Consider the following 14,496-nt stretch of genomic DNA (forward strand, 5'->3'; position numbering starts at 1 on the left):
CCTCCCTCCATCCCATAAACACCATCTCCGTTGTGTGCTCCCTGCGACAACCAGCAGAGCTAACCCCTGCAGGTGCCCAGTGAGTACTTGAAAGAAGCTCAGAGAGGTCAAGGGCCCCACACAAGGTCACACAGCAGACAGAGCACTGAGTAGAACCAGTCATTAGACCAGTGACCCACGGCGAGGACACAGAAGCTCCCTCTCTGGCCTGTCTTCCAGTGGCCTGACCTACGCCCAACCTTGGCAGGGATGTCTTCCAGCTGAAGGGTCCTGCCGATAAAGCTTCTTGCATCCTTCTGAGGTTCTGCTGTGGGGCAAGGGATGCCCTGGAGGTGTATCACCAACACCCACAGGACATGTGCCAGCCATCAGCCACAGGGACTCAGAGCCCCCTCCCTTCCAGGGCTCCTCTCTCCCTCCTCCTCTTTCCCTTCTCCACCTCTTCATAACCCCATGTGTGTGAAGGTGGGGAGCACCCGACCCGAGCTGACCACCAGAACAGAGAGTACCAGGCCTCCTCAGGCGTGAAGCTTACAGTAACAGCAATGCTCAGGGACTGGCCGGTGCTGTTTACTTTCCTGTGTTTGTGTTATCAAAGTCACCTTCTACTAGGATGCCACGGCTGGCTGTTTTCACTGCGGGGCCGTGACTCTGAGACTAGCTCAAGTACAGCCCAGTGGGGTGACCTGAGTGTGTATGTATACGTGTGTATGAGTCTGTGTATGTATGTATATGTGTGTGTGTCTGTGTATGTATGTATATGTGTGTGTGTCTGTGTATGTATGTATATGTGTATGTGTGTATGTATGTGTGTGTATGTATATGTGTCTGTGTGTGTCTGTATGTGTATGTATGTGTCTGTGTGTGTATGTGTAGGTATGTATATGTGTATGTGTGTGTCTGTGTGTGTGTATATGGGTATGTGTGTTTATCTGTGGGTATGTGTGTTTATGTATGTGTATGTTTGTGTATGTATGTACAGGTGTGTATGCGTGTGTGTATGTGTATGGGTGTGTATGTGTGTGTCTGTGTACGTATATGCGTGTATGTATGTGTCTGTGTGTGTATGTGTATCTATGTGTGTGTGTCTGTGTGTATATGTTTGTGTTATGTCTCTGTGTGTGTGTGTGTGTGTGTGTGTGTGTGTGTCAGAGCCAGGAAGCCCTTGAACCTCCTCAGCCCTCTCTGCTGACTGGATACTTGGAGGTGGCTCTTGGTGCCTCAGGAACTGAAGGAGTTTCCTTCCTTAGTAGATGTTCAGGCTCAGGTAGTCATGTCAGAACCTGTCTGTCTGCCTGCCTGTCTGTCGGTCTGTCTGATCACAGGCTAGAAAACACAAGCCTGAGGTCTGAACTTCAGATCTCAAGGGCACAGAAATCCCCCTCTCATGTCGAGAGGCCCCCAACCCAGCTTTTCAAGTCCCTGAAGGTCAGCCATGGACTTGCTAAGGGCCAGCCAGGCAATGGGCCTCTTAGATGCAAGAACACTCCAGCAGGACAAGCCGGCAGATGAGGTGCAGGGGCCAACAGCATGACCCCTAAACCTTACTAGCAAAGGCAACGGTGGCCACGGTGGCTGCCAGTGGGCATTTTCCATGAGCTGAGCATACAGAGACCACCACAGCGGGGACAGGGAGATGCCAGGGTGAAGCTCTACTACACAACCCTGAAGACCTGAGATGGGATCCCAGTGGCCACGGAAAAGCCAGCGTGATGGTGTGTGGCTATCACTCTATGCTGGGAGATGGGGCAGCAACCCTGGGGCTCTGTGGCCAGCCAACCAGGTTCAGTGAGAGACAGTGATGAGGGGCGGGGAAACACCCAATGTCAACCTCTGACCTCCACATGCTCATTCCCGGGTCAGCACGGTCCTGTGCACACACATACGTACACCACACAACAGGCGCACAAAATATATAAGTGAACAACGAATTAATAAATAATGCTGAGCCACCTACAGCCAGAGCTGGCCACTGACACCAATGATGAGGGTGACCTAGATTTATTGGAGGGAAGTTAGCGAGAGGAATAGGCACTGAGCAGGGCCTGCTGAGTCAGCACTAGAGCTGGGACAGACGGATGGATGGACAGACAGACGGACAGGCTGGGGGAGGGAAGGAAGGGACCAACCAGCCCACATGCGAGGCAGTGCAAGAGAGGCTGTGACCTCCACCTCAGCCCCGTGTCACACAGAGGGACTAAGGACAGACCCATCACAATGCCCCCATCCAAGGTCACACAAAAACGCAGCACCATGTCATTCCCCTGCAGATACCCTGGCCCCCAACTCACCTCTGAGAACCCGACTCCATCATCCACCCTGCCCCGTGGCTCCCCGCCACCCTCTCCTCTCTCTGCCCTTCCAGTTCTCCATGGCACAAGAACGGCCAGCCCAGCCAGTCCTCCGGAAGCTGCTTCCGCAGGCAGCCAGGGGAGGAGGTAGACGGTTCTCGGGAGCTCATCTTACATGGGCCACCTCCTGACGGTCCAGCGGTTAGAACTTGGATGCTGGCCAGGCCTCGGCAGGGACAGGAAGCATCCTCAGAGATGGTGATCAGCCGGGCTCATGAAGGAGTTCAGTGTGCAGGCCAGGAAGGGGTGAAGTCCCATTCTGCACTGCTCCCACACCACGCGCTAAGGACAATGCCTATGGGGCTATAACCTTAGACATCTGCTGTGGACCCCACCCTACACTACCCACTCCACCTGCCAGCTACAGTTCACAGAATTCTAGGAGTCGGTCTACTCACAATAAGGAAAAGTATGCAGCCATGTAAAATGACAAGCTGTAAGGATGGTGGGAATCAGGTGCTCAGCTGTTAAGAGCACTGGCTGCTCTTCAGAGGACCGGGGGTTTGATTCCCAGCACCCACGTGACGGCTCACAACTTCTATAATTCCACTTCGGGGGACTGCGACACCCTCACACGTAACATACATAAAACATACACAGCAAATATAACATAAAAGTAAAAATAATAACTCAATTAAAAAGAACAGAGGTATTAACAAACAGGATTCTCGGGCCTTTGCTTTACAGAAGGGAAACTGAGGCAGGAGGGAGGGAGGTGATGTGCCCAGGGCCGCACAGCTGAGAGTTTCCAGAGAGCAAAGTCCCTGTTCTATGGCATGCATGGTCATCTCTCAGTTAAACGCATGCTATCAGCGTGGACTCTTTAGAGCATATGGTTCCAGGCCTTTCCTCCTTTCTCACAGTCCCATGTCGAACAGAGGAGTCTGAGGGTGAAACACTGCTTGCCCAGGTAAGGGACGGCTGCATTCTAAGGCAGAAGCACATAGAGACAACTGCACAGAACACAGAAGACTGGCTACACGTTGGTGCACTAGACAGCACCCTCATGGCACCTTCAGGCTGAGAGACATGTAACCACACCATGAAGGAGCCCCTGGCACACAGTAGGTGCTTTACCACACACAGTAGGAGCTTCGCCCATCACCACCCGCCTCAACAGAGCTGCAGCGGTACCTGTCTGCCACAAGCCCTAACGTGCACACCTGTGACCCCAGGCTGTGTGGCTCTGAGTCGGGTGGGGTCTGCCCCTAGAAAAGCACCTCCCAGGGGTGACTCAGGCCTCAGACTGAGAACTGGGCAGTACACCCAGCAGCCTGGCGGATGCTGGGCTGAACCCCACCAAAGCTGGGAAAGATGGCTCACACCTGCCGGCTGGGTCAGCCAGCATTCTGGGCATTCCGAAAATTCTTCTGGCTTTGGGCCTCCTCCCTTCCTCTCTCCCTCCCTCCCTTCCACCCACTTTTGAGTGAACTGAAGGAAAGTAGAACATATGGGCTGTTGGGGAGCCTGCGGCTCACGGGCATCTACACACACTCTTAAGTTAAATCTGAGAGTATCCAAGTCATCTCCCCTCTCCAGGAGGGGCAGTATCACCTATCGCTGGCACATCCTAACCACGTCCTAACGGCACAGAGGAAACAGTCTGGCCTCAAGGCTCAATGGGAGGCAGGACCAAGGCTGGACCCTAGACACTGCCCTGGAAATGGCTCTCTGTCTCCTACGTCTCTCTCCTCCATGATGGCAGGATGGGTCTAGCCTGGGGCCTGGGTACACTGCAGGTGCTCAATAAGTAACATATATGAAAAGGGCTCACTCTCCCTAGAGAAGGCGGAAGTCTGGCTGGACGTGGGACCTCCCAGGACTGAGGAGTCTGGTGCCTCAGCTGACGCAGACAGGCATCTCTCCTGAAGTTCCACACCTCAAGTCAGCTCGCCCATGAAAAGGTTAATGATGCAGAGCGACCGTCTGAGTCACTCTGAGGGTGACAAGAAGACACAGAACCCAACACCTCCCAAGCTGGAGAGACTTGGCACACAGCACATCCTGGGCAAATGGTAGGTCCCCCAGGCCCTGCCTTTTAAAGGGCTGGATCCTTCCTGGAGATGTAGCAGGAGACTCACTTGGCTCTGTCTGCTTGCACCAGAGAGAGGAGACGCTCACCACGGCATAGTGCAGAGAGGCCCATGCTGGGACCTTTCTAATACACTTTAATCCTCACAGGCCCAAGCCTTGGCCCTGGCCCTTCCGGCTGCCAAGCTCGGTCCCTGACACACTAACAACCAGATGAAGTGAAAGATGAACTTGGGCGGGGTCCCAAGCCAAAGGTCCCTGGGAGTTCCCTCCCCAGCCCGCCCAGTGCCCTAAACAGTCTCAGAGGGCAAAGCCTACAAGCCTGGGCATCATGTCCCAACAGGCCAGGCTGTGTGTTTCACAGGGTGACCCTGGGTAGCCAGCCAGAGCCACTGGCCTCTCTCGCTGGAATGCCCTGCACACTCACTCCTTGGATGGGCAGTTCAAACCCCAGAAAGGCCTGTAGCCACAGGAGGAACAAGGCAAACAAAGTGCCACAGAGTGGGTAGTGCAAAGCTGCCGCCCTGACTTGGGGGAAGTATTCCAGCTTCTCCAGGGGGCAGAGCCACGAAAGACAAGCCTGGTCCCTCTGCCTGCCATCTCTGGCAGGGCCTCTAGGAATCTGGCGACCCTCCTGCCTGGGTAACAAAAGCAATACAAGCTGCTGCACCAAATTCATCATGTAGCCCAGGCTGGCCTCAAACTCATTGACAGTCCCTCTACATCTCCCTCTTGTGTGCTGGGATTACAGGCGTGAGCCACCACACCGCTACCCCTCCTCCCCCGTTAATGATTAATTATTTTATGGCTGCTGCTGTCCCTATTTCTGCTAGCGGTGCAAACAAGGGAGATTTAAAGTTATAGTTTGTGCACATTAAAGAAACAGACTCCAAGCGAAGCACAGTGCGTTCTGTGTAAAATGGGCCTTGTGTCGTTATTACATAAGTCACAAGGTCCTAGAACACCACAAGGGATATCTACAGTTATCCATCTTTAACATTTTTTGTTAGATTGATTGATTGACTGACTGATTGGTTGATGGGGCAAGGGAAAGGAGACGGCGTGTGCCCCATCCCTGCTGCCCCACCCCTGCACACCTACTGCCCCACCCCTGCACACCTGCTGTCCACCCCTGCACACCTGCTGCCCCATCCCTGCACACCTGGTACCCCACCCCTGCACACTGCTGCCCCACCCCTGCATACTGCAGTCACACCCCTGCACACCTGGTACCCCACCCTTCCACACTTTGGTATCCCACCCCTGCACACCTGCTGTCTACCCTTGCACACTTTGGTATCCCACCCCTACACACCTGCTGTCCCACACCTGCACACCTGGTACCCCACACCTGCACACCTGCAGCCACACCTCACCCCCTGAAGAGCACACCCCAATGCTGTCAGCCAGCAGATCTGTCAGAGGGCAGACTGGCCAAGCCACTCGCTGACCGGAGTGCAAAACATGCCTATGTTTAAAAATTGCTCATTCAGGAGATGTTTGTTACACAGAGTGATCGCAGACAAAGCAAACCGACACAGGAGCCGCATGCCTCAGAGACATTAACCCGTTCACTGCCAGATGTCTTCTGAGACACAAGCTCTGGCAGGGTGGCCTCAAACCCACAAGCTACCAAACTCCACACAACCTACCAGGGCCCTGACCTTCCCTACTGTGGGGCTGCAGGCTCCATCCTGCTGCCACTGGGAAGACAAAGCCACCAGCTGCACCTCTTTATGCTAGTTTCTGTCCCGCCCCGCAGCCCTCAACCCCGGCTGTTCACTGAGCACCTTCTCTATCCAGTTAGGACCAACACACACCTGCCAAGTCCTTCTCGGTCCCCACAGCTACCCTCATGGGTAAGTAATTTGCCTCATGTACACAGGAAATGGGCTCAGAGAGGTTAACACACCCGACGGCAGTCACACAGCAGAAAAAGCCAGGACTTAATGTTGGACAGAGCAGATCTGAAAGCAGGCGTCAAGGTTGGCAGATGTTATTGGGGGCTCAGGAGGAGTTAGATTCTGTGCACGGGAAGCCTTGGGAGGACCAAAAGGGGATGGGAAGTGGGGCTCTCAGAACTGTCCGTCCAGCTGGTCATCTGGGGTCAGACACTTTCATTTCCTGGAGTATTTTAACAACGCGCACAGCTGACTCAGGTGTAAGCAGTCAGCAATCATACTTTGAAAACATATCCCTATCCTCGACGGAGACAGGGCTGTAAACATTTCAAAGGTCACCTAACCGCCCGATTACCAAGAAGGGCAGCGCTAACTCAGGCCCCAAAGTCAAGTCCTTAATTGCTTCCTGATAGCCGCTCCCACACAGCTGACTAGAGGATTTCTGGGGACAGGAGAGCCCCAAGTTCTCAGGCCCAGGGACGCTCCCAAGTAAGAGATTCCATGAAGATATCTGTCTTGTGTCGAGCCCTCCACTCAGACAGCGATTCCCCTTCCCGGGCCAGCAGTCGGGGTAAGGGCAGTGGGCGGCCACACCTAGCCACATGGGGACACTCAGAGTTGGGAGGTGCATGGCTATGGACAGCCAGTTCTAAGGACAGAACTCGGTTCCTCCTCTCCCCCAAGCTCCCATTTCATGACCTGCTCATGGGTGGCAGTGGAGGAGCCTCCACAGCCAACACTGCCTGAGAAGACTGTCAGGAAGAACAGAGAGGGGACAGACAGAAGGACTCAGCCTGGAGGGTCTGACATAGGTCATCAGTAGCTCTGGCCTTCCTTACACCCTCTTCCATGGGGCCTGGCTGACCTCTCCCCCCTGCCTCCTCCGGGAAGCCCCCCTCGGTTTACCTTTGTTGCTTCTCAGCAATTTTGCCTCACTGTCTCCAAACATCCATCAAGTTCCCCCAAGAGGAGCGGCAGGGCTTAACCCACACTCCCAGAATCTGAAGCAGGCAGGGGCAGGAGTGTGTGCCTCCAGGCAGGGATCCGGTCCCCTCAGTCCCAAGCCTTCCGATGCAGGACAGGAGTGTAAAGGTCTTTTATTCGCTCAACACGCCCTACACTCTGGGCAGGACCAGGAGTAAGGTCTTGCCTCTCCCCTACCTCCTACCCAGCCCTCAAGTCTCAGCCCAAGTGTCACCTTTGACCACACACACACACACACACACACACACACACACACACACACACTAGGTTGGGCAAGGTACCTGCTCGCTGGAACCATTCTGATGACACAGGCTATCATGACAATTACTCTTCTGGGCTCTCGCCCTGAGCTCAATCAGATGCCCTCCATGGCCCACCTTACCAATGCTCCTCCCCCGTGCTGGAGGAGAGGACCATTTTACAGTTAAAGAACCTGAGTCTCAAAGAAGTACCACGGGATGGTGATATGACTCAGTGGGTAAAGGGGCTTGCCGACAAGCCTGAGGACTTAGGTTCAATTCCTGACACCCTTCTCTGCCCCAGACCATGATCCTCCTCTTGCCCCAAGCCACGGGCCCCTCCTCTGCTGTCCCATTCTCCGTCCAGATTGACCCAGGGTTCACTCCTCTGGGCTGTGACTTTCAGCCTAGTGCTTGACACAGAACCATTTGTTCAGTGAATGAATGGCTGATGAATGGACATACTCGTTTGGAGGCAGCTCATCCCGCGTGTTGGTTAGGTGATTCCTGGTGATGCTAGCGGGGGTCAGGGGCCAAGGATGGACAACTGACCCCTGCACTCTGGTGATCGAGCGGTAAGTACTAACAGTCATCAGGGATCCCTGGGGGTGGGGGGCTGTATAGCTCAGAGTCTGGGGTGAGGGTGCTCCCCCAACATCACAAATCAACAAAGACGTGGAGCAGGCTAGACGGCTAGAAAGTCATCCCTGAAGAACAGATTCTGACCTGCTCTGGGCTGGTCCACGCTGACTCCTATGTACCCATGCACACAGCTGCAGGCAAGGCTGGACCACGCGTCCAGACTCTGCACTTCTCGGACCTAAGTGCGCCCCTGCCAAGCCCTCAAGTCTCCCCCGAACCCACCAAGGCACGGGTGTCTGCAGAGCCCAGCCCTGGCCGCACGCCTGCCCTGCGGGGTGGCAAAGAGAAAGTTGGCCGCTTGAAGCCTCCACCTAAAGTCCCGGTTACTGATTAACCAGTCCCAGCGCTTCTCTGTGCGTGGCCTGGAGCCGCAACTCGTCCCAGTCGAAGAAAGTCCAAGTTACACATCTTTGTCACCTCGGACCGGGGCAGTGCGCGCGCCACCCCGGAGGGCGCGACCCCGGGGACGGGGCGCAGGCTCCAGCGCCAGCCGCAGGCCCTCGAGGGGACAGCTCTCTACAACAGGCGCGGTCCCTCCGAAAGCAAAAGGCCACGGCTTCCCCGCCTGAGGAAGGGTCAGCCCTGGCCTGCACAGCGCGATCCCGAGGCACGCGCGAGCCGCGGACGCGCGTGGAGGGAGCGGGGGGCCAGCCCTAGGCATCCTTCGCTGGCATTCCCCGGCCGCAGATGCAACGGGATCCACCCCCCTCCCCCCGCAAGTCCGCAGCCGGACTCCGCACGCGGCTCCTCCCGCTCTCCGCTTCGCCCTCCCTCCGCCAACTTTGCCAACTTTACACGCGGCCCCGCGGGCAGGAGTGGGCGTCCCCGTGCGTCTCCGCGCGCCCCCGCGGCCCGCCCGCGCGCCCCCGCGCCCTCCGCGCACCTACCGCAGTGGCCCGCCGGCGCCGCACCTGCCCGCACCTGCCGCGGCGCGCGCAGCCTCGCCGCTGGGGGGCGGGGCTCGGGCGGGAAGCGCCCCGTCGCCGTGGCAACCGTACCCGGTGGCGCCTGCGCATAGCGGCGAGGGGCGGAGCGCGGGAGCCAGGAGCCGCGAGACTGCGCGAGGCGCGCCCCCTGCCGGATGTAAGCGGCATTGCGCCACGGTGCGGCCAAGGCACCTACTGTGTGCTCCGCGTTGGGGTGACAGAGCATTGCCCACCAAGGGCCCTGCTACTGCTACTGCTACTGCTACTGCGTTCCTGACCAGCTGTCTTGTTCGTTTTCATTAATCATATCGACCACCACGGTTTCGTTTTTTTTCTTTCTTTTTATGTTCCTTTCTCTTAAAAACAAAACGATTTCTTTTATTGTTAGATATATGTGTATATGTGCACGTAAGTGCCGGTGCTGGCAGAGGCCAGAAGAGGGCAACAAATTCCCAGAAACTGGAGTTGGAGGAAGTTGGACGCCATGTTGGAAATTAACGCTAGCAGGAAGGACGGATGGGATAGGGGATTTATAGAGGAGAAACTGGGAAGAGGGATAACTTTGGAACTGTAAATAAATAAAATAAACAATAAGAAATAAAATACACCATTGCATAAGCCAGCAAGATTTTGCTGAAAGGACCCTGATATAGCTGTCTCTTGTGAGGCTATGCTGGTGCTTAGCAAACACAGAAGTGGATGCTCACAGTCAGCTATCGGATGGAACAAACACAGGGCCCCCAATAGAGGAGCTAGAGAAAGTACCCAAGGAGCTAAAGGGGTCTGTAACCCTATAGGAGGATCAACAATATGAACTAACCAGTACCCCCAGAGCTCCTGTCTCTAGCTGCATATGTAGCAGAAGATGGTCTAGTCAGCCATCATTGGGAAGAGAGGCCCCTTGGTCTTGCAAACTTTATATGCCTCAGTACAGGGGAACACCAGGGCCAAGAAGTGGGAGTGGGTGGGTAGAGGAGTGGGATGGGGAGGGTATGGGGGACTTTTGGGATAGCATTTGAAATGTAAAATAAAATACCTAATAAAAAAAAAGAAACAAAATAAATAAATTCTAGTCTTACAAAAGTGGTGCATTCCACCACTAACTAGCTCCCTCACTCTCCAGTCCTCTTTCTCTCCCCAGAGGCTCTCCCTATGTTGTTGCTCAGGTTTGAGCTCCTGAATTCAATCCATTCTCTCCTTAAGTCCCTTCCTTTACCCCAGTAGCTGGGACTCTTTGGAACGCTACCCTGCCAGCCCACGCATCTTTGCTAAGTACCTTTTCTATGCTGGGCTCTGGGGACTCCGCTCTGAGGGAGCTGATGGATCCAGGTTCTCACGGGACTTCACCAGCATTAGGGAGAAACATTGCATGTGTAAATTGAATCATATTTATGACTCATGCTCCCCTGAGAAATGGGACATGGTTTATTCTTTTGTTTTGTTTTGTTTTGTTTTTTGAGACAAGGTTTCTCTGTGTAGCCCTGGCTGTCCTGGAACTCACTCTGTAGACCAGGCTGGTCTCAAACTCAGAAATCCACCTGCCTCTGCCTCCCTAGTGCTGGGATTAAAGGCATGGGCCACCACTGCCTGGCAGGTTTATTCTTTTATTGTAAACCAGCCCAATCTCAAGAAAAGAGACAGAAATCCAAGCAACAGTGTGGCTTCCAGAGAGCTGTCTGCCACTCTCCTGCCTCCTCTCTCCCTCCGATTGCTGCTGCTGGTGGTGATGGTAACGTGTGTGTGTGTGTGTGTGTGTGTGTGTGTGTGTGTGAACAGCTCATACAATCCTTTGAATTTTGACCCTTTGGAAGTAAGGGCTACTGCCTTGCATGATGTCCTGGATCCACCTGAGGCTTCTCTGGTCCACAGTGACAGAGCCCAGCAGTGTTATGGGTCATCTGGATGTCATAGACACAGTTATCAAGTGGAGCTACACCAGAGGCTGTCAAATATGACTCTACTATTCCCGGGGAGCAGGGGAGGCTGGGGGGGGGGTGAGTCTTTGAGAGAGTTCAAATGGTCAGTCTGCAAGATGAAGTTCCTCAAAGTCCACCTAAGAGCAGAGTTTTTATACAGAGTTTGTATGTTACTATAAAAAAAAATGTTTGGTGTGCTGATTGTGATGGCTCACACCTTTAATCCCAACACTCAGGAGGCAGAGGTGGGCGAATCTCTCAATTCAAGTCCAGACTGGTCTACAGAGCTAGTTCCAAGACAGCCAGAGCTACACAGATACACTGTGTCTTGAAAAATCAAAGCCTATAAGAACATATTAAATAAAGTTAAGTTTAAAAATAGTTTATGCCCACTCCTGTCTAGAAATACTTCAGAAAGTTATTTGGGCACCCACCTGATTCACAGTGCCTCTACCTCAGGGCTGGGACCTAGTAGATGCCCAATGAATAGATGTGTATGAATAGCCAATCTGTGATGCCCCACTATGTGCCGCATCTCTTCCAGAAACTCTGAGAAACTTCCCGTATCTCTTATGCAAATCGCTTCTTACAAAATGATACTGAAGAGCCAGATGTTTGTTATTGTCGGCTCCCCAGACAAGGGTGTGTCCCCACCACACTCACTGCCAGTCTGTCTCTGAATATAAACTCCAAAGGGAACAAAGCAGTGTCTTTTCCGACACACCCAGAGACCCCAGACCTAGATATGTCCCCTGTGACTACCCCGCCCCTTTCCTCTGTCAACTCAAGCCAAGCTGAGGAAACACCGAAGCGAACCAAACTACAACTCCCAGAAGCACCTGGGTCCTCGTGGGGCGGGGGAGGGGAGACTTCCTGGGAGACAGGTTGGACTCCTCCACATTCTCTTGTGCTCGCCAGGTGAGAGGCTGCCAGCCACACAAGCCCAGGGATTACACCCTGAGCAGGGAGTGTCAGGTTCCACATTCTACCTGGAGCCAGAACCCCAGGCTTGTTCATTCTGGTACACAGAGGACAGTACACCCCAGGGACTGTCCCAGAATCTTTGATCAGCCAGCATCAGCCTCCTCCGGGAAGTCTGTAGAGATAGCTCTGACTAACAGCATTTGCAATAACAATGGAGATTCCACAGTGGCTTGGCCCAACCTCAGTGCAGGGGATCCTGAGCGCCCGGGTAGTCAGGGGGGCTGCGCACAGTGTGCTTCATTTGTCCTGAGGGGTGATGCTGTTTTATCTGCCCTACTGACTGGGTAGCCCTAGCAACCACAGCTACCTAGCAGGGCCCTGTTTCAGCCATTCCTGGCTTTTGCTTTATCTCACTGCCAGGGTTTTAATACAACTAGTCTGAAACTTGTGTCAATCCTCCTGCCTCAGCCTTCCAAGTTCTAGGATTACAGTCCTTTGTCACAATGCCCAGTCTTTAGGTGCGGAGGATCAGACCCAGCTCTTCCTGCTGACCAGGCAAGCACTCTACCAACTCAGTCACATCGCAGCCCTTCCTGGTTTTTGACGGTAAGAACCAATCTGTTCTTTGAAATGTTTCCTCTTCACTCCAAACCTCTGCTGCTGCTGTAGTGCATTGCACTACTGGGAGGCCCTTACCCTCAGCTGGTCTATGTATAGCTTAATGACCATGTAACGATTCAAATATTGAAACAGAGCTGACCCTCAAGAAGGAACCGCACTTAGAGCCAGCATCATCACAGGATACAATTCAGGGCTCTTGGTCACCAAGGATAGGCCCCGTTGTGGTTTGAGTGTGAACCATTCCCCCACAGGCACAGACTGGTGACGTTGTCTGGGAAGGCTGAGGAAATTTTAGGAGAGCAGTTCTCAACCTGCGGGTCACGACCCCTGAGGTGGGTCATTTAGGAGCATGTGGCATATCAGACTTTTGCATTATGATTCATAACAGTAGCAAAGTTTTACAGCTATGAGAGTAGCAATGAACTAATTTTATGGCCGGGAGGGTCAGCACAGCATGAGGAACTGTGTTAAAGGGTCGCAGAGTTAGGAAGGTTGAGAATCGCTGCTCTAGGAGGGAGAGGGGAGGAAGTGAGTCACTGGGGGAAAGGAAGGCCTTGGGGTTTCATGGCCTGGCTCTACTTCCTGTCCACTCTTTGCTTCCCCAGCCGGACTCCGACTCCCTGGCCACCACGCTTCCCCCCACCCCCCATCCCCACCCCCGCCGTGATGGGTTGTGTCCCTCGGAAAGTGTGAAGCCAGAACAAGCCTTTCTCCACTAAGTTGCTTTGTCTTGCTATTTATTACAGACCCTCCCTCTCAGAATCATCCTTGGACTCCGCCTCCCGTTTCCATGGTAACACACTGATTTCGTAGAAAAGGGAGAGTGTCCCGAGGTCTCTCCTCAAGATTTGATTTTCCTGAGGCCCAGGGGAAGATGGATTTTTTTTTCTTCTTTAATTAATTGAAATCTATTCTTTTAGGAGTTTTGGTCAAAAGGACCAGGACCTGAATCATACCTCCAAGCCGGGAGGAGACGCAATCTAAATTATGGTTCTGAGACAACAGGGACACCATTATCCTCTCGCGATATCTCACTTGCTCTGCCAATCACCTGAGTAGGAAAACAGAACCCGAAGACGCGTTGGATGATGGCGCACAGGGGGCGGGGAGGGGGTTGAGGGGTAGAGTAGGGGACTGTGGCTCACTGGACAGCGGTTACCAGCCCTGGGTTCGATCCCATCTGGGATGCTACAGGGCTGCATGGTAGGGTGTAGGCAGTGGGTTATCCTCGGCGTCAAAGAGAATTCAAGGCATGCCTGGGCTAAGTGAGACGGTGCTCAGAATACAATTAAGAAGATGGGAAAAATAACTGTGCCTTTAATGAGATGCACGCTCATATAACCCAGACTGCACCCAGCATGCTGCGGCTCAGATCCTCCCAGATGAGCCTGCCAGCTGTCTGGATTCCTACCTGGAAGCCTGCTCCTGGTAAATGGATGCTCCAGGCATCCCCAGCTCCTGTTCCTGCTTTCCTGACCTGTAACTGACCAGCCCTGACTCTCCATCCCCCTCCTACAGGCAGCTGCTCCCTCCAGCCCACCTGACCTGCTTTCTCTCAAACTCCTCTAAAGAGTTTCCTTCTAAGTTTACCGGGCGACAGATAATCCACAAAGGAGACCCCGAGTTCCCCAGTAGAAATTATACTAGTGAAAATAGCCTGGTACCAATCCAGGGGAATCTGCTTCGAGGGCCACAACCCTTCAAGAGGCGATGTCTCTCCAGCCCTCACCCGCAGAGGAGGGAGCTGGAACTCATTCACACAGCAGGAAGCTCGGTCTGGCAAACAGAGCCCCAGGCAAACTTGGGCGTGCTAGGGCGTCTTTGGGGAGGTGATCCCAGTCCAACAGGAGCGAGGGAAGACAGACTTGGAGAAAGTGAAGGGAAGGGAACAATTACAGGAAATGCCCGGTGAGGCTGGCCAAGCCTCAGCTAGAAGCCATGGGAATTAGCCCACGGAAAGA

At 53.9% G+C, this 14,496-nt stretch overlaps 1 protein-coding gene across 5 annotated transcripts in view; it reads right to left on the reverse strand.

Annotated features, from left to right (window-relative positions):
• Kiaa1671 (KIAA1671 ortholog) overlaps window positions 1–9,095 on the reverse strand; it is a 133,448-nt gene extending 124,353 nt beyond the window's left edge. For 2 of the 5 annotated variants that reach the window (XM_021163379.3, XM_029476888.2), the window contains exon 1: window positions 9,036–9,095. The gene's annotated coding sequence lies outside the window, so the exon portion shown is untranslated. Of the gene's footprint in view, window positions 1–7,189; window positions 7,647–9,035 lie in introns of those variants that run through there. The other 3 variants (XM_029476891.2, XM_029476889.2, XM_029476890.2) reach the window with 2 other exon arrangements.
• Between the last annotated feature and the right edge of the window lie 5,401 nt (window positions 9,096–14,496).

Source organism: Mus caroli, unplaced genomic scaffold, assembly GCF_978045245.1.
Source record: "Mus caroli unplaced genomic scaffold, Mus_caroli_1 scaffold_4, whole genome shotgun sequence".
Classification (NCBI taxonomy): domain Eukaryota; kingdom Metazoa; phylum Chordata; class Mammalia; order Rodentia; family Muridae; genus Mus; species Mus caroli.